Genomic DNA, 20408 nt, shown 5'->3' on the forward strand with positions numbered 1-20408 from the left:
TATGGTCTTAGACCTAATGTTTAGATCTTTGATCCATTTTGAGTTAACTTTTGTGTAGGGTGTGAGATATGGGTCTTCTTTCATTCTTTTGCATATGGATATCCAGTTCTCTAGGCACCATTTATTGAAGAGACTGCTCTGTCCCAGGTGAGTTGGCTTGACTGCCTTATCAAAGATCAAATGTCCATAGATGAGAGGGTCTATATCTGAGCACTCTATTCGATTCCATTGGTCGATATATCTATCTTTATGCCAATACCATGCTGTTTTGACCACTGTGGCTTCATAATATGCCTTAAAGTCAGGCAACATGAGACCTCTGACTTCATTTTTTTTCCTCAGGATACTTTTAGGCATTCGGGGCACCCTGCCCTTCCAGATAAATTTGCTTATTGGTTTTTCTATTTCTGAAAAATAAGTTGTTGGGATTTTGATTGGTATTGCATTGAATCTGTAAATCAATTTAGGTAGGATTGACATCTTAACTATATTTAGTCTTCCAATCCATGAACACGGTATGCCCTTCCATCTATTTGGGTCTTCTGTGATTTCTTTTAGCAGTTTTTTGTAGTTTTCTTTATATAGGTTTTTTGTCTCTTTAGTTAAATTTATTCCTAGGTATTTTATTCTTTTAGTTGCAATTGTGAATGGGATTCATTTCTTGATTTCCCCCTCCGCTTGTTCATTGCTAGTGTATAGAAATGCTACAAATTTTTGAATGTTGATCTTGTAACCTGCTACTTTGCTGTACTCATTTATTAGTTAGCTCTAGTAGTTTTGTTGTGGATTTTTCCGGGTTTTCGACGTATAGTATCATATCATCTGCAAACAGTGATAGTTTTACTTCTTCCTTTCCAATTTTGATGCCTTGTATTTCTTTTTCTTGTCTAATTGCTCTGGCTAGAACCTCCAACACAATGTTGAATAATAGTGGTGATAGTGGACATCCTTGTCTTGTTCCTGATCTTAGGGGGAAAGTTTTCAATTTTTCCCCATTGAGGATGATATTAGCTGTGGGTTTTTCATATATTCCTTCTATCATTTTAAGGAAGTTCCCTTGTATTTCTATCCTTTGAAGTGTTTTCAACAGGAAAGGATGTTGAATCTTGTCAAATGCCTTCTCTGCATCAATTGAGATGATCATGTGATTTTTCTGCTTTGATTTGTTGATATGGTGTATTACATTAATTGATTTTCTTATGTTGAACCATCCTTGCATACCTGGGATGAATCCTACTTGGTCATGATGTATAATTCTTTTAATGTGTTGTTGGATACGATTTGCTAGAATTTTATTGAGGATTTTTGCATCTATATTCATTAGAGAGATTGGCCTGTAGTTTTCTTTTTTTGTAATATCTTTGCCTGGTTTGGGTATGTGGGTGATGTTGGCTTCATAGAATGAATTAGGTAATTTTCCCTCCGCTTTGATTTTTTTGAAGAGTTTGAGGAGAGTTGGTACTAATTCTTTCTGGAATGTTTGATAGAATTCAGATGTGAAGCCGTCTTGTCCTGGACTTTTCTTTTTAGGAAGATTTTGAATGACTGATTCAATTTCTTTACTTGTGATTGGTTTGTTGAGGTCATCTATGTCTTCTTGAGTCAAAGTTGGTTGTTCATGTCTTTCCAGGAACCCGTCCATTTCCTCTAAATTGTTGTATTTATTAGCATAAAGTTGTTCATAGTATCCTGTTATTACCTCCTTTATTTCTGTCAGGTCAGTAGTTATGTCTCCTCTTCCATTTCTGATCTTATTTATTTGCATCCTCTCTCTTCTTTTTGTCAATCTTGCTAAGGGCCCATCAATCTTATTGGTTTTTTCATAGAACCAACTTCTGGCCTTATTGATTTTCTCTATTGTTTTCATGTTTTCAATTTCATTTATTTCTGCTCTAATCTTTGTTATTTCTTTCCTTTTGCTTGCTTTGGGATTAGTTTGCTGTTCTTTCTCCAGTTCTTCCAAATGGATAGTTAATTCCTGAATTTTTGCCTTTTCTTCTTTTCTGATATAGGCATTTAGGGCAATAAATTTCCCTCTTAGCACTGCCTTTGCTGCGTCCCATAAGTTTTGATATGTTGTGTTTTCATTTTCATTCGCCTCGAGGTATTTGCTAATTTCTCTAGCAATTTCTTTGACCCACTCATTGTTTAGGAGTGTGTTGTTGAGCCGCCACGTATTTGTGAATTTTCTGGCACTCCGCCTATTATTGATTTCCAACTTCATTCCTTTATGATCCGAGAAAGTGTTGTGTATGATTTCAATCTTTTTAAATTTGTTAAGACTTGCTTTGTGACCCAGCATATGGTCTATCTTTGAGAATGATCCATGAGCACTTGAGAAAAAGGTGTATCCTGCTGTTGTGGGATCTAATGTCCTATAAATGTCTGTTAAGTCTAGCTCATTTATAGTAATATTCAGATTCTCTATTTCTTTATTGATCCTCTGTCTAGATGTTCTGTCCATTGATGAGAGTGGTGAATTGAAGTCTCCAACTATTATGGTATATGAGTCTATTTCCCTATTCAGTGTTTGCAGTGTATTCCTCACGTATTTTGGGGCATTCTGGTTTGGTGCGTAAATATTTATGATTGTTATGTCTTCTTGTTTAATTGTTCCTTTTATTAGTATATAGTGTCCTTCTTTGTCTCTTTTAACTGCTTTACATTTGAAGTCTAATTTGTTGGATATTAGTGTAGCCACTCCTGCTCTTTTCTGGTTGTTATTTGCATGAAATATCTTTTCCCAACCTTTCACTTTCAACCTATGTTTATCTTTGGGTCTAAGATGTGTTTCCTGTAGAAAGCATATAGAAGGATCCTGTTTTTTAATCCATTCTGCCAATCTATGTCTTTTGATTGGGGAATTCAGTCCATTGACATTTAGTGTTATTACTGTTTGGATAATATTTTCCTCTAACATTTTGCCTTTTGTATTATATATATCATATCTGATTTTCCTTCTTTCTACACTCTTCTCCATACCTCTCTCTTCTGTCTTTTTGTATCTGACTCTAGTGCTCCCTTTAGTATTTCTTGCAGAGCTGGTCTCTTGGTCCCAAATTCTCTCAGTGACTTTTTGTCTGAGAATGTTTTAATTTCTCCCTCACTTTTGAAGGATAATTTTGCTGGATATAGGAGTCTTGGTTGGCAGTTTTTCTCTTTTAGTAATTTAAATATATCATCCCACTGTCTTCTAGCTTCCATGGTTTCTGCTGAGAAATCTACACATAGTCTTATTGGGTTTCCCTTGTATGTGATGGATTGTTTTTCTCTTGCTGCTTTCAAGATCCTCTCTTTCTCTTTGACCTCTGACATTCTAACTAGTAAGTGTCTTGGAGAACGCCTATTTGGGTCTAATCTCTTTGGGGTGCGCTGCACTTCTTGGATCTGTAATTTTAGGTCTTTCATAAGAGTTGGGAAATTTTCAGTGATAATTTCTTCCATTAGTTTTTCGCCTCCTTTTCCCTTCTCTTCTCCTTCTGGGACACCCACAACACGTATATTTGTGCGGTTCATATTGTCCTTGAGTTCCCTGATACCCTGTTCAAATTTTTCCATTCTTTTCCCGATGGTTTCTGTTTCTTTTTGGAATTCAGATGTTCCATCCTCCAGTTCACTAATTCTATCTTCTGTCTCTTTAAATCTATCATTGTAGGTATCCACTGTTTTTTCCATCTTTTCTACTTTATCCTTCACTTCCATAAGTTCTGTGATTTGTTTTTTCAGTTTTTCTATTTCTTCTTTATGTTCAGCCCATGTCCTCTTCATGACCTCCCTCAATTTATCGATTTCATTTTTGAAGAGGTTTTCCATTTCTGTTCGTATATTCAGCATTAGTTGTCTCATCTCTTATATCTCATTTGAACTATTGGTTTGTTCCTTTGACTGGGTCATATTCTCAATCTTCTGAGCGTGGACAGTTATCTTCTGCTGCTGGTGTCTGGGCATTTAGTCAGATTTCCCTGGGTGTCGGACCCAACAAGGTTGTAAGATTTTTCTGTGAAATCTCTGGGTTCTGTTTTTCTTATCCTGCCCAGTAGGTGGCGCTCGTGGCACACGTTTGTCTGCGGGTCCCACCAGTAAAAGGTGCTGTGGGTCCTTTAACTTTGGAAATCTCTCGCCGTCCGGGAGGTTCGCTAGCCGAAGCGGCTTGGAAGAGTTCTAGCCGGCCCGGGGTCCGAACGCGGGGAGGGTTGCTGGTCGCCGCAGCCAGGGAAAGAGCCCGTCCGAATTTCCTAGTTGGCCCGGTGGCGGGAGGGCGCCAGCTGCAGCGGCCCGCCCAGGAGAGTGCACGTTCCCGGGGAGTCACGGGTTTGGAAGGGCCCCCCCCCCCGTCACCGTTCTCCGCAGCCTGGGGATTTCCAATCCAATTCTCTCAGTTGGTCCGGGGGGCCACGCGTGGTTTGGGCGCCAGCTGCCGCGGTTTGAGGGAACCGCCTGTCCAATTCTCCCAGCCGGCCCGGGAAGGGGGAAGGGAGTGACTCCAGCCGCTTTCTGCCCCGCCCGGTGAAGCCCGCGCCCCTCAGCGATCTCACCAGAGCGGGTTCTCTCAGCCAGCCAGCCGTTCCAGGATGGGGTACGCTGTCTTTTTTATCTCTGTCGTGGCTTTGGGAGCTGTTCTGTATCGTTTCTACTCCCCTAGTAGCTGTCCTGGAGGAGAAACTAAGATCCGCATGTCTTACTAAGCCGCCATCTTCTCTGGAAGTCCCTATCCTACTTATTTTATTAAGTAGAGTTGTATCAACATCTTTGATTAGTTGTTCCAATGTCTGTGTCTCCTTTGGTGTTTTAATTTAGTTATTAGGCAGGGTTATATTTGTCTGCATTGTGATAAGCTTAGTGATGGTCTGCTGTCTTCATGGCATGTAAATATTTTGATTGATTTACTTTGGGAGTTGATTTCTTTCAGTAGTTTAAGGCCTGCATTTGTGGGATGGTTGTACAGTAGGCAGCAGGGCATGGGGTGGGGCACTCAGAGTGGTGATTTGCTTCAGGACAGGTATAGGCACAGGTTGGGGATATTATGCTGATGCTTGTGCATGTGGGTGCCCTGCAGCCAGGGAGGATGTAGCTGTGTGTGTGCACTGGTCTGGGGTCCATAACCCTGGTATGTGCTGGTCTAAGGCGCGGGGCCCTTTGTGTGCATGTGTAGAGTTGTGGCAGCAAGTCGGCTATATGAGTTCATGGATTGGGGGCAGATGTGACCTGGCTGCACAGGACATGCGCAGTTCTAGCACTGCTGTAAAGTATAGTTCCCACAGCTGAATGATGTGATTGGGGGCCTGTGCACATGTGTGTTCCTGAGAATATGCAGAGCTCAAGGGGGGTGGAGTGAGGCTGTGCGACTCTATAGCAGGGGATGGGCAGGGGTAGCCTAGGTATGGAGGTTAGTGCCCACAGCCTTTTTGCACTGGTAACAGCCTGCAGGGAATAGGTAGGGGAAGGTAGTGCTTGGGAGGGGTGCAGGAGAGGTGGGTTGAGCTACACTTGGGGTGGGGGTGTGGGGCAGGTACATGCACTGGGGCCTGATGGGGTGGGGGCTCCTGGAGCGCAGGGAATGGGAGTGGGTGACAGGGGTTTTGGTGCCTGGGGTGTGGGGTGAGTCGCTGATCACGGGGCTGCGCTCATGAGGGTAGCACGCCTAAGGAATGTGGCCTGGCTTACTTCCTGGTTCCAGACTCCTGTATGTGCACTCCTGCGGGCTCTGTGGCTCTGCACCTCCACACCAGCCTCCAGCTTTCTGCCTCTCAGTTCCTCCGCCTGTGCAACCAGGGCTGCCCCATGTGGTGCAGAAGGCTCTCCTAGGTCAGCTGCACTCCCAAATTGCCACCTCAGTTGCCCTCCTGTCCCTTCTCTAACTTTTCCATGGGGCAGGGGTAATCTCGAGCTACTCCATTTGGCCATCTTCCTGGAAGTTATCTCTTCATGTCCTTTTTAGCCATCTGTATTTGCTCTTCAGAAAGATGTCTAGTCATATCTTTAGCCCACTTTATAATTGGGTTGCTTGTATTCTATTGTTGAGTTGTATGATTTCTTTATGTATACAGGATATCAAACCTTTATCCAATGTGTGATTTCCAAATATTTTCTCCCAGTGAGTTGTCAGCTTCTTTACCTTTTTGAAAAAGTCTTTTGAGGCACAGAAACATGTGATTTTGAGGATTTCTCATTTATCTATTTTTTTCTTTTGTTGCTTGTGCTTTGGGTGTAAAGTTTAGGAAGCTACCTCCTATTACTAGATCTTGAAGATATTTGCCTACATTTTCTTCTAGGAGCTTTATGCTGGTTCGTATATTTAAGTGTTTGACCCAGTTTGAGTTCATTTTTATATAGGGTGTAAGATCAGGGTCCTCTTTCATTCTCCTTGCTATTGATATCCAGTTCTTCCATGCCCATTTATTGAAATGACTATTTTGTCCCAGTTCAGTGGATTTGGAGGCTTGGTCAAAGATCAGTTGACCGTAGATTTGGTGGTCTATTTCTGTACTCTTGATTCAATTCCATTGGTTAGTACTTCTATCTTTGTGCCTGTACCATGTGGTTTTGATCACTGTGGCTTTGTACTAAGTTTTGAAATAGGGGAATGTTAATCCTCTTACTTCATTCTTCTTTTTTAGGATGCTTTTAGCTATTCGGGGGTCTCTCCTTTCCAGATGATTTTGGTAACTAGCTTTTCCAAGTCTTCAAGGGAGGCTGTTGGAATTTTGATTGGCACTGTTTTGAATCTGTAAATCAATTTGGGTAGAATTGACATCTTAACTACATTTAATCTTCCTATCAGTAAGCATGGAATGTCTTTCCACCTATATAGATCTTCTTCCAACCATTTCTAAAGTTGCATTGTCTTGATTTGACACTTGTCCGCTTACTACAACCCTTTAACTGCTTTCCAGAGTTGAGGAAGATGACTCTGTCAGTTTTTGCTAGTTGTTCATAGATTCTGAGTACGAATGGTACTTTGGAATATCTTACACTGCCATCTTGGTTGACCAGAAGCTCCTTTAAAGGTCATATTCTTTAAATCTAACATTTGTAAAGCATTTTTACCAAAGAGGAAAGAACTTATATTTTATGTGAATGCTGGACATATAATAACATTATATCTAGCATAATCCCAATTGTGTAAATTGTACATGTATGTAGTAATGGGAAAGAAAACATCAAATATGAATAGTGGTTTTCATTGAGAAGTGAGATTTTGGATGAATTCTATTTTATTCTTCTAAGTTTCCTGTCCACCCACAAGTTTCCACAGTGAACATATATTATTTTTATGTTATAAAAGAGTTATTTTAAAATTTTATAAATATCACAGACTATCCTAATCCTTCCTGAAGACAAATATAGTAATTACCATTTAAGAGTGTTTATTATGTACCAGCCACTATCATAGGAGCTATAAATATACATACTTTCTTTAGTTTTTGTACCAACACTCTAAGCAAAATTATTTCCCCATAACATAAATATAATTCAGAGAGTTTAGGTAACTTGCTGAAAGTCACACAGCTAGTTGATGCCAGAGCCAGGATTTAAATCCAAGTTTGTCTTTCCCCAATGACTATGAACTTTCTACTATATCAGAGCCCTGATCAGTGCAACTCTCCAATTATAAAAGGATTGGGTCATCACATTCACTCACAGTTCAATTATTGTTAGTTTGGGACATTTTCTTTTAGAAACACTGTTTAAATACTAACATGCCACACTGTGTAAAGGCCAATCCTCCGAAAGCTGATGAAACCACATTTAATCATATACTTGAAACCACAACTTTTATAAGATATTGCTTGCTAACTCTCTCTTTGAGCTGCTCACATAAGAGAATAATGAAACAAACGTTGGGGTGAGGACAGATCAGTACTTGAGGGAGTCCTGGGGGAGTCACAAAAGCCATGTATGCATACAAAAAAAGAAAGAAGCGCACGGTATGCATAAGAATGTGGGCAAAAGTCATGAAATCTGATTGGCAGACTGGCAATGTGTCCAAAATTAGGGCTGCAGGGTTGAATGTGGAAGCCTTGTGCAGAAACCTAGGAGGTCTTGGGGGTCCCAACCCAAATGTTTCCAAGAGCCAGACAGGTAAATTAATGAAGCAATGGAAGACTGCATGACACAGTCATGTGTCAAAATACAGTCATGTTTATATTTGCCCCAAAACACAGTCATGGCAAAATATAAAAAACTTTATCTTTTCCCAAAATGGTGGTCCTCGGACCCTAGAATTGAATATCTGAACATACTAATATTGTGGAAGCAATGAATTACGGAAACTGTATGGACTGTGACTAGAGGGCTTGATCATGAGGGAGGGGAACAAGAAAGACTCCAATGTCCCCTGCTTTGCACATTGGAAAACTGTTAGACAAGGACTCTGGGGGATGAGGAGCTTGTCAGCAGCAGCTGTTCCTATTTGTGGGTAATTAAAGCATCCCTTCATTGCTTCTTGAAAAAGTTCGACCATGGGGGAAAAGAAAGAAGAAAGGAACCAACACTTGTTGAAAACTGCACTGTTTTACAGTCACCAGTTCATTTAAGCTTTATACGCTCCCTGTTGGTACATGTGGCAAAGATTAACTAGATATTTACCAAACCTGTTTCCTCGACTTCCTTGGCAGACAGCTAGGCCTCATTCCCCAGTTTTCTTTGCAATTAATTGAAACCATATGACTGTGTTACAGACAGTTGTATGTGAGTGCAAGTGATATGTGCTACCTCTAGGCCTGGCATACTCTTCCAACTTGCCACACTCCTCTGTCCCCTACCTTTGGATTTATTTCTGCAAGCCCCGTGACCTTGAAAATACTTTGAAAATGGTGGATCCAGACAAAGAAAGGAGCCCAGGTGCCTGATCTCTTGAAGAGGCATAGCCTACAGATTAATTAGGTACACCTGTTTTGAACTTTATGCAAACAAGAAATAAACTACCACATTATAGCAATTTATATTTTCATGTTTATTGTCGCAGCTGCCGTTGTCTTACAAAAACTGTATTTTAATGCCTATTTTATATAGTAGGAGACAGACTCAGAGATGTCTAGTAATTTGATGAAGGCCACACAGCTGAAAAGTAATTCATTGGAACCCAGGTTTATCGAGCTCCCAAGCCCAGGCTCCTTCCACAGCAACATATTTCTTCTAAGGTAAACAAGAAACTCTACTGTGCCTGATCTGTGATTTTTTCATCTTAGTATAACTGTTCCCTACCCCAATCTGATGGGAGCTTCCAAAATGTAAGCGAGAGGAAGAAGTTAGAGATATCACGCTGATATCAAGGTTGCGTGGGTGGGGTGGGGCGGGGTGGAGGGGTACCTGTTGTGTAGTTCCCAAGTCCCTTTTCTGGAAGCCGGATAGGGCTGCTGGAGGAACAGAATGGGGCTGTCAGCCCCAGCCTGCCAGCAGGGGTCTGAAAACTCTGGGGACGCTTTTCTATTCCCAGTGACCCCCTTGATGGTCCCCTTGTTCATTAGCATCTGTGTTCCTCCAATCTGGGCTCTGGCTTGAACTCTGTGAACTGCTCAAAGAGGCTCTTGCTACCTCTTTGTTCAGATAGACAATGGCTGCAGTAATAAAGAGGAAAATCAGATGCAGGTGAAAGTTTATTTTTAACATTTCCAAGGCCAAATGTGGATTGAACATGAAAATCAGAGCCCTCACTTCCTCCTGCTCTCGCCAAAAGTGGATAGGGTGCTTTTGGCTGGTCAGGACTATTTCTCCAACACACTTGGACCTCTTCCAAGCAAGTGTTATCACTTGATGAGGTAGACAGTTCAGTCTTTCTGGGGCCTTCTTTTGGCAAGAAATAGTCCTTTTGTTTGGCAATGGGGTTACACTTAGGCCCAAAGAATATGTCTAGCTTTGGAAGCCATGCTGCTCTGGCCACCCCAAATAGCTGATTTACATTTCAGTCAAACAAAGCTGAAGCCTGAACAAATGTGGAATAAGGTGAAAATTCTCTCAAATGATCTGGCTGAAAACTGTTTGGGGGCTGGGCCCCTGGCACCTGCCTCCTCTGCAGCTCTCCCTAGAGGCCGGCACATAGCTGAGGCACAGGCCATGAGGAACTGGTATTTATGAAGCGTCTACATGTGTAAAGTATTTTACCACCATTATCTCCTCTCATTATCACAACTGTTTCCCAAGGTAAGAGTTTTATCAATTGTGTCTTAGTGAGGAACCAGCTCAGAGAAGTACTGTTTTAGCCCCTTAATCACAGAATGCACCCAAGATTGTTTGATGCCAAAAAGCCAATCTTCTTTCCATCATACCACAGTGTAGATGAGCATTAGTTTTCTTTTCCATGGTTTTCAACCTAACAGGGGAGGCAGAAACATGCAGAGATGGTTCTGTGCTTTCTCTATCTTGAGAACCCCAGGAGCTGCCAAGTTTATTCCTATAGAAATTAGAAATTATAGGTTCATAGTAGCCACAAAGGTGAGAAAATAGTTCAAGAAGATAAAACAAAAACATTAAATTATTTACTTTTTTTTGTGCTAAACTTTAAGCTAATTAGAGTTCTGATATAAAATGTCCTTTCAGTTTCACTGCTTCTATTGGCATGCCTTGGGCAAGAAGAGGGGAAGGGGAGAAAGTTGTCCCAAGAGCTGCCCCTCTTCTTTTATGACACCTCATGAGCGTGCTGTCTTCTTGTGTTTTATTATATTCTTATTATTATTTATATTCCTTGTACAACAGAGAAGAAGTAGAGTGATCATGGAAGGGAAAGGAAGAGCAGGGAAAGGCAGGGTGAGAAGAGAGAGTCAAAGAGGCTCTCTGGGCAAGGCCACGGGTTGGCTTTAAAGCGAGCTCAGCAAATGGGATGGGCTGACTGGGTCAAAACTGCCAGGTGCAATTTGATTTTGCTGTTACATCCAAGTCCCCTTCTTGCCAGTCCACCTGCTTCCTCTCTATTCCAAGGCTCCTTCCTAGGTCTTCTGCTTGGTCAGACCCCCCCAACACACACACCTGCTGCTTGCCCCCTTCCCAGAAGAAGAGACCCCCACTGAAGTTTACTGAATTGGTTCTTCCCAAATTGCCATCAATCAGCCAGGACCTCTCTCTCCATCCTGCCCTGTATTCCCCCATTTTCGTCACCAGCTACTTCCATCAAGTTCAACAAAGGCAAAGTCAAGGCCATATCTTCTCTCTCAAACCAACTTTTCCTTTCTTCCTGTTTTTTCAGCAGGGCCATTGCCAATGTCCAGGAGCCCAGGCTTGGAATCAACATTGTCCCTTGCTTCCCCCTTGGACTCCTATATTCTGCCATTCACAAAGTCCTATTTGTGCTTTGTTCCAAATCTGTTGCATTTCTTATTCCTGCTACTGCTCCCTCTGCTCCCACCCTAGCATTGGGCCTTGCATCTGCTCTTGGCTGTTCTCCCTACTCTCTTTCACTCCCTTCACTCATTCATCCGAAAAATATTAATTGAGCACCCACTAAGTCCCAGATACTGTACGAGACGTCACATGCACCAGTAAGACAGACATGGTCCAGTTTGGGAGTCAGGTAATTAATAGGCAATTACAGTACTGCAGGATGAGTGTGGTGCTGGAGGAAGAGCAGGCTGTGAAGGAAACCCTTATGTGGGGCCCTGATCCAGATGGGGGGAGATGCTAAGGGAGGCTTGCCTGCTCTTGCCAGATTTATCCTCATAAAATCAGTCTTTTCCTGCTTCCACTAAAGTTGGCCTCATTACTTTCCCTCCTTCAGGTTCAATCTTTCCCACCTGGAGTTCCAAGCCCTCCCCCTCATCAGCCCAGCCTCATCCCAAGGACTGTCCAGTGGAAAATTAGAAGTAGCGCTAGAAATGATAATGCTGTTAGTAACAATAATTGCGAAACTTCATTAAGACTGTGTATGCTGGGGTCTTCTTCTAAGTGCTTTTCTCATATTAATTCCTCACAGTGTTCTCTGTGAAGGAGGTGAAGCTGTTCTCACTGTTTACAAAGGAGAAACCTGGGGCCCAGGTGAGCTAAATGGCAGAAGCCAGGTTCCAGTCCAGATGGCATGACTCCAGGCTGGCACCTGCGGCCGCAACCCCATCGTGCCTCTGTGTAACCTAGTCGTGTGGATTCCAGTTCCCACCACTCACCTGAATTCTCCCTGAGGGCCTTTTCTCCTAGTCCTCTCTCTCCTGGGGATGCCCTTCTCCTTCTTTTCAAACCCTGCTCTATAGAAAAGAAACGGTGTCTGGGATCAGTTCTAAATTCAGGTCCCAGTTTCCAGCGGACAAATTCCTGCTTCTCCCTGACTCTCGGTTTCCCCATCTCTACGGTGGGGATGCTATCATTCCCATCACAGGGCCAGCCTGGGTACATGTGAGACAATGGATGTGAGCACTGCTTTATATACTCCAGAGCCCTATATAAATGTAAGGGAATCATTCCCTTCCCCCAGTAACCCAAAATAAGAATATTTCTGTATGGTCTGTACGTCACTCTGACAAAGTTTGCTTACACATTCCCTTGGACCTATGACTTCATCTTTCCTAATCTGTGAAGTGGGGATGATACCATCGACCTTGTGGGACTACTGTGGGGATGAAATGAAATGTTTTTAAAGGATTAGACACTTGCAGAGACAGTCTAGGTTGCTGTCCCCACCCCCAACCTTGACTTTTCTCTAGCTGCTGAAGGGAAATAATTTTTGTCTCTCATTAGAAGACATCAGTCCAGACTCATGCCTTTCCTCTTCCTCCATTCTTTTTTTTGGGGGGATGAGGTGGTGGTAGTGCATGGTCCGGGAATCGAATCCGGGTCTCCCGCATGAGAGGCGAGCATTCTACCACTGAACCACCTGTGCGCATCTTCCCTTCATTTTTTTAATGAATGAATGGGTCCTGTCTTCTTAGAGCTTCTGACTTAATTCAGTATCAACACTGGAATATTTATTTACCAACGAAAAATATTTCCCATACTCCTTTTGACCGTGTCATCCTGGTGTGCCACCTCCAGCAGCCTAAAAAGCCAGTTCTGAAGCAGAACATTTTGCAAGCGCAGCAGTACTCTGTGACCCTTCAAGTGCTTGTTCAGCTGAAATTACTTGTGTCTGGCACAGCCCTTCTCTTTTGACTTTGGCAGAACTTCAGGGAGTGAAAGAGCTGGGTTAGTGTTAGGGCTGGGATTAGAATTTGGGACTCAACAGATCATACTGTTAACACTTCTCCTCTTTGCTAACTTTATGAAGTTCAAGAAAAGCTTTCTGGGGAATGGCACTGATTTATTTGCCAAAACTGAGATGGGCCAAGGAAGATGTAGTCAGCATTTGGAAATGCCTTGCCTTAAAATTTAACAGCCAAGGAAGAAGGATATGCTGGAGAGCTGGAGAGTGGGGGCAGGACAAGGGGTGGGCAGGTGTGTAAAAAGATTTGGAAGGACTCAGGATGCTGAACATACTTGGATCTTTGTGAATCCACCCCCATAGCATCTCTCAAGCCTTCCCTTCCTCAACTTCTCTAGCACAGCACATTCTCTGGCCCTCAGCATCTTCATCAACCATAGTGATACTTTCTGATCAGCCTCCTTGCCTCTCTTGTTCATTCTAAGCACTGCTGCCAGTTTGTATTGCTCTGCTTAAAAACTTTCAAGACTCTCCAGTACTTATCCCCACCTCTTAGCACAGGGTTCAAGGCCCCTGGAAGCAGGCCCCAAACTACCAGTCTCTCCCCAGCTCATCCTTTAGCCTCCACAAGCCCCCAACACCAGTCTGCTAGTTATGTGCCATTCTAGACATGCCATATACATTCCAGCCTGTGAGCCTTCGCCCAGGCCAGTGCCTCTGCTTAGATGCTCTCCTTCGGTTTCCATGTGTGCCTGCTAAATTCCTCTTCATGCTCTAGGAGGCCCTCATTCAAATATAATTCCTCTTGTGAAGCCTTTTTCAACTCCTCCGGACCAGTTTGATACCACCTCATTTCTACTCCATGGGACTTGTATACCGCCCTGGTTTGTGTATTAGGTGACCTTGGGGACAGAACTATGTTTTATTTACAATTAAGCACCTGCCACTTAACCCAGTGCCTTGTGCAGCGTGTATTTATTTGAATGATTGAAAGCTGATGGAACAAGCTCCCCTGGTGCCAGGGAGGAGCCAGAACAATAGACTGGGTTTTTAGCTCTGTCAGGTTCACTGATCTGACTTCCCTATTCTCCAGAAAAGTAGTTTACTGGGTGCTGGGCAGTGGGACATTGCCTCCTTGTTTACTCTGGGTAACTGTTCCCTGCTCATGTGTCTGTCTCTTAGAAATGGCAGGAGCTTCAGCCCCATTGAGCTTCCCACCAGTTGTCCTCACTATGTGGCAGAACTTGTGTTGGATTTTGAGAACATAGACATGACTGTGCCATTGTCCCTGCCCTTTGTGGGGGAGACACACACATAATCTTAAAACAAGGCATGATGTTTGAAGGGATGCTCCATGATGCAGGCTTCCTGGAGGAGGTGGCACCTGAGCTGAACATTGAAGAATGCACAGGAGTTAGGCAGTTCAATCAATACAGTCTCAAGCTGTCAGGAGGATTCAGAACTGAAAGATTGGTGAATTGAGGAGTGGGCGTGTTGTGGTGAGATGAAGAAAGATAGAGATACTGACAGAGAAGATGGTGGCATTTGAGCTGGACTTTGAAGGATGGAAGGATTTTGGATAATTAGAGATAAGAATAGGATATGGGTTGGAGGACAATCCAGGCAGAGGAATTAGTGAGCAAAGGCGTGGAGGAGTGATGCAGCTTGTTCCACATGATAAACCTTTAGAAGGTTGTCACTGGAGTAAGAGTTGGGAGTGGGTCATGATGAGAAATGGGGATGAAGAGAAGCAAGTGGCCAGATGTTTGAGGGTTTGATTGCCATGCTGAGGTGTTCGGGCCTGATCAACAGATACATTGGGAGTGACATTGTAATGTTTGTGTTTTGGCCAGATTATAACAATCCCCTACCGACAGTGGGGTCTGCAGAACTGGGAGACAGGTTGCCCAGAGCTTGGTCACCTCTAGTGTCAAATAACAAAATGTCAGCAGGCTAATCATTTATTTCATATTTTCAGTTTCCATATTAGTATGATCAAGCTGACCTACCTTCTAGCAGCAGAGGTAGGGATGAAAGCAGCCTTGGGCCCCATAGTGCTTAGATGCTGTCCAGAGACCAAAGCTGACACCTCTCTGGAAAAACAATTGCCTAAACAGCCCTTCTGTGAAAGAGCAGTTAGAGCACTCTCTTCTAGGCTATTGTGTTCTTAGAAAGGTAAGTTCTCCAGGTGTTGGATGTTTTAGATGGGTCAGGGACATGTTGGAAATTGAGAGGTCCCTAGCTTCCTGCAAACAGGCTAAAGGAGTCTTAGGTCAGAGCCCAAAGAAGTGGGCTACGCAATTGTTTATCAGCCTCCATGAGAGTCAAGCTTGTTGTCCTCAGCTCTTAGCCCCAGGCCCTGCCAGGAATGATCTCTATTGGAACATGGAAATTCTGACAGGTTCTGAGAATCAATGGCAGTCTGGCTATATGAAAGAACCTTCTTTCTCTAGGTGCAGAGCAGCCAGAGTTCTGGCATCCTTGACCTCAGGTTTAGTATTGGGTCCCCATGCAAAATATACAAAGAGAGTCTCCTGCTTAGTTGGAAAATAAACAGCTTTCCTTTACTCTTGTGCTATATTTCAAGGGTCTATTTCGGGTGGGGTGGGCAATAAGATTGGTGAATCTGGCTCTAAAGTTCCAACTGGAACCTTCAAGTTAGTCACTCAGCCATAACCACCCTGCAGCTTTCCTTATGACCAAAATCTATGAATCTCTGCTGATTACCCGGGATGTCCTGCATTAGTACTGCCTGGGGGAGGAAGGGAGGCTTTCCTAGCTTACCCAGAGCTTGAGACCTGATTAGAAATGTCTTATTGAGGCAGCCTCAAGCCTATCCAAGAAACAGTACTTCAGTACCTACTGTATGCCAGGCACTGACACCACTACAGGTAAGATCTCAATCTTGGCTTTAGAAAAGCACATCCAGTTGCAGTAGAAGGGATGGGGAATAAGACTTATCAATTAGGACCCTTTGGTTTATAAGTGATGATAATGTTGCTTCCATCCAACTTAAGCAAAGAAAGAAAATAAGCACAGCAGGGGCCAGGGGCTCAGGATGCAGTTTTTTCTTTCTGGGTCAACTCCATCCTCAAAGAAGCATTTCTCTTGTGGTTACAAGATGGTTCCTAGTAGCTAATGGGGCTACACATCTGGCTTATTTATAATGGGAAATAAGGAATGTTTCTTTCCTAGGATTATTAGCAAAAGCTAAATCATGTATCAGTGACTCTAAACAGTTTATATGCCCATTTCTAAACCAGTAGTTGCAGTGTAGAGGGTGGGGGGAGATGATATGTGATAAACTTAAGCCTAGGATATGTACTCCATCTCTGAACTAGAGGTTGGATCTCATCTGAAGTGCATAGGCTGAAGGCTGGGGAGAGAAATAGGATTGTGGTGATCTGAAAGGTGAGTGGAAGTTAGTGACAAAAAAAAAAAAAAACCAAAGTACTCCAAGGTAGACTAAGATAATAGTTAGGGCTCTGATTGCAGTGAATGGCAACTCAAAGCAAGTAAAGAAAGAGGGAAAAAAATATTGAAAGGACATTGGTTAGGGTCACAGGATCAAAGGAAGAGTAGAACAACACATTTTCCAGAAGCGCAGGCACCAAGGCAGCTCCTGGGTTCTGTGAAGATCTTTATGAATGACTTCCTAACATCTGTTCTGCTTCAGTGATTAGGCTAAGCCCATCATGGTACGCAAGAAGTAAGAGCAGAGTGATGGAAAAAGCCCAGGTCTTTGTTGACACTGTTGATCTGCTGCATCAGTCAATCCTGGAGCCCACCTTATCTCAAGTAATGTGAGACAATTAATTTTTTAAACATTTTATTTTCATTTTGTTCATGGCTTGAGTTCAATGTCTCCTACTTTCACCTAAAAGCATCAAAATGGGTATTGTCAAACACCTTTCAGTACTCTTTTATCAGAGTTTCTCTCTAAATGCTGGCTCTATTCTCCGCAGCAAGTTTCCTCTATATGGCAGGCTCTGTATATGTACCCTAGTGGCTCTGTGTTTCAAAGCTTTTGGGGAAGGGCTGTGATTGGTCTGGCATGACTAGCCGACTGTCCTTTCATGTCTCCAGGGGCATGATATGTTCTGATTGGCACAGCTTGGGTTAATGATCTGTACTCTTGGATTAATCAGCCATGGGCAAGGATTGAGGGAGGAATGGAATAAACATTGCTCCTGGAATGGTAGCCTGTTCCATCTGTATCTATCACATGAAGAGTTTCAAAGTGAGGGCCCCAGATTAGTAGTATTAGTATCACCTGTGAAACTGTTAGAAATGCAAATATTTGGATCCACCCAGCAATCACCTCCAGGTGTTCTGATGCACTCTAAAGTTTGAGAACCACTGAGTTGCAATCATAAAATCAAATGCTTTGGTAGTTCAAAGAGAATGCAATAATATTTGGTCAAGATGACGAAAGTCTTATAATAGGAAAGAAGCGGCCTTTGAGATGGGTTTTGAAGATTGGTTAGATTACTTGAAATGAATATAATTTCAAAAATAATATTGGAATGAAAATGTGGGAATTTTTAAAAATGCTTTAACAAATTGTTTCCTTTTGCATATGGTCTTTTTTCATTCTTGGTCCATGAGTAAATATATATATTTATTTGTAAATAACATACTTTACATTTTCCATTTTACTTTTTTTGTGTGTAATACATTTATATTTTATATGAGCATTTTAAACATTTATGAAATTCACTGAAGAAATCTTAGAGGTTACCCTATGGATAGTCATTTTCATTTCCTTCTAGTCTTTTTTTGTGGAAATTATTCACATAACTGAGATAATACCAGATGTATAATATAAAATATATGATCACATATATTTTAGCATTATAGCACAGACATTCCTCTCCATTACTGCAAAGTTTTCATAGGAATAATTTTCATGACCACATAAGAGGTCAGAAAATACACTTATCATGATATGGCCAGCCAGTCTCCTATTATTGGATATTTAGGATGTTTCCAATTTCTGCTGTGATAAACATTTTTGCGTAGGAAGTGCTTTCTCTCATATTTAAAATTATTTCTACATAGTGGATTTCCAGAAGTGGAAAAACAGGGTCACAGGATATGAACCTTTTTATGGCTTTTGATATATTTTGCCAAATTTTTCCCAAAATGTTTGTACCAATTTACATTGCCACCAGCAATGTGTGAGAGTGCCAGATTTCCCACACCCTTGGCAGTTTGGGATATTTTAATTAAAAAAAATTTTTTTTTGCCAATTTAATAGGGGAAGAACTTTTACCCCATTTTAATTTGCATTTTATTACTTTACATAACTTTACTTAATTAATGTTTTCCCATGTCACTTCAAAGTCTTCTTAATAAGCTCTGCCATGGTTGCAAAGCCCATTTATAGTTGAACTTTCATGAGTGAAGGTAAGGGTAGGGCAAGTCAGTTTAGAGAGCACTGTGAGTGACAGCACAAGGTCAGGGCCAGGAAAGTTCAAACTCAGTCTACCTAAAAATTGAACTCATTCTTTTCAGCACTCCTCTTTCCCCTGGGTTCCCTTAGTGAATATGAACACCAGCCATCCAGTCATTTGAGCCAAAAATTATGTATCTTCGTTGACTCTTCCTTGCCCTTCAACACTTCTAATCAATCAATAATCAAGTCTCCTAAATTGCTCTTGAAAACATTTCTCCATCCCCACCACTACTTATGATCTCTTTCTGAAATCACTGCAAATGCTTTCTAAAAAGTCTTGTTCCCCTCCAAATCATGCTCCACCTTGCCACGGAGCTATCTTGCTCAGATGCAAACATGATTCAAGTCTTTGAACAAGTTCCCATTGCTCTAAGGTCAAGTTCCAAAATTCCTTGGTCCATTTTGCAAATTATCCATAATCTGAGCCCTGCCCTACTCTTTTCCAAGTGGTACAATCAGGAGAATGTATGCTTCTGTTTTCCCGTGAGTCATACAGAGCCCATGTCCCAGGCCTTTGGGAGCAACAACTACATTTTCAAAATGGTTGTCCAGGCTGGGACTTAAGGATGGGAATCATTACCTGCTTCCTATGAGCAGCCTCACTATTTGTCCTGTATCCAGATCAACCAACTGGTACCCCACTTACTACTCAAAGCAACTCCAGGCTTGGTCCATGAAGTGTTTGTTACTGGTTCAAGCTGCAGTGAGTACAGGAATAGAGAGGAGGCACTTAGAAACTGCTGTAACAATGTGAGAGAGTAACTTTATATTTAGACTCTAATATTAAAAAATGACTTGGTATTTTAAGTGTCTTTTTCATTTCCCTTTTCTAATAATTTGATTTTATGTCATTTTACGAAAGTATTGGTCTGCAATGTCTTGGAATCTTTTTTTTTTTTTAAGAAATTCTTTGGCCATAGATAGTTTGACTTGAATTCTCCTCAGTCTGGAGCAAACAACCTTTCCATAAAGTTTGTAAAGGCACTTTCTGGAGTAAAGAGATCTTTGAATTCCCACCTGACAGCGTGTGTTTCAAAGATTGAAGAAAATCACAACGGGGAAGAAAGCACAACTTTTAATTTATGTCTCACTGTTCATGATTTTCATGAAGAAACTGGTTAAAATAGAAAGTTCTGGCTTCTGACCATCAAGCCCAGATGTAACAGTGCTTGATATATTGAACAGGACGGTAACTTGGAACACTTAAGAGGGGAATTGGTTTCAAACACTTCATGTGTTCTTGGTCTGTAAAATGAGGGGATGAGATTTAAAAAACTTTCAACATTTCTTTCAGCTCTAAAACTGTGTGCTTTCATAATTCTATGCTTGACTAGTTAGTTAAAAACTTTTTCTGATAAAGGTAGCTGCTGGAATATGACATGGAAAGATGAAAGTGCTTGAAAAAAAGAAGTAGATGGATAATGATTATTTGATTTGCTTATTTATTTGTCTTTCTACAAATTCATTGATTCTTTTAATGTAAGGAACTGTCAAACAACTTATCAGAGATCTAGGTTCTCCACTGCTAACTAACTGTGTAAGTGAGGACAGATGACTTCATTTGTTTGTGCTGTTTCATAACAAGGGGGAGTTGGGCTGTGCTGCCAACATCCCTAGGAGTGTCAGGGGGTCCTACGGGGGCTACAGGGGAGAGGGATGGAGAGTAGTAGAAGCCAGACAGGTTGGGTGGCTCTTCTTTTGTGTCTTGAGATCAGGCCTTTGTGCGAGCTTTTATTAGAAGCACTTTACTGCTACAGAAAGGTTGGGAAAGGCTCCATGATTGCTAATGGCCTTTCTAGCTCTATGCCTTCCTATTGGCATAGGACCATTTAGTAGAAGATGCTTGAATTGAGGAATAATGCCTTGTTTGGGGGTGGAGATTGAAAACCC

General features: G+C 42.0%; 1 non-coding gene across 1 annotated transcript; it reads right to left on the minus strand.

Annotated features, from left to right (window-relative positions):
• Window positions 1–12731: 12731 nt before the first annotated feature.
• On the minus strand, window positions 12732–12802 carry TRNAE-CUC (transfer RNA glutamic acid (anticodon CUC)). Its single transcript has one exon. It is a non-coding gene; the product is annotated as a tRNA-Glu (tRNA).
• Between the last annotated feature and the right edge of the window lie 7606 nt (window positions 12803–20408).

Source organism: Tamandua tetradactyla, chromosome 10, assembly GCF_023851605.1.
Source record: "Tamandua tetradactyla isolate mTamTet1 chromosome 10, mTamTet1.pri, whole genome shotgun sequence".
NCBI classification, from domain to species: domain Eukaryota; kingdom Metazoa; phylum Chordata; class Mammalia; order Pilosa; family Myrmecophagidae; genus Tamandua; species Tamandua tetradactyla.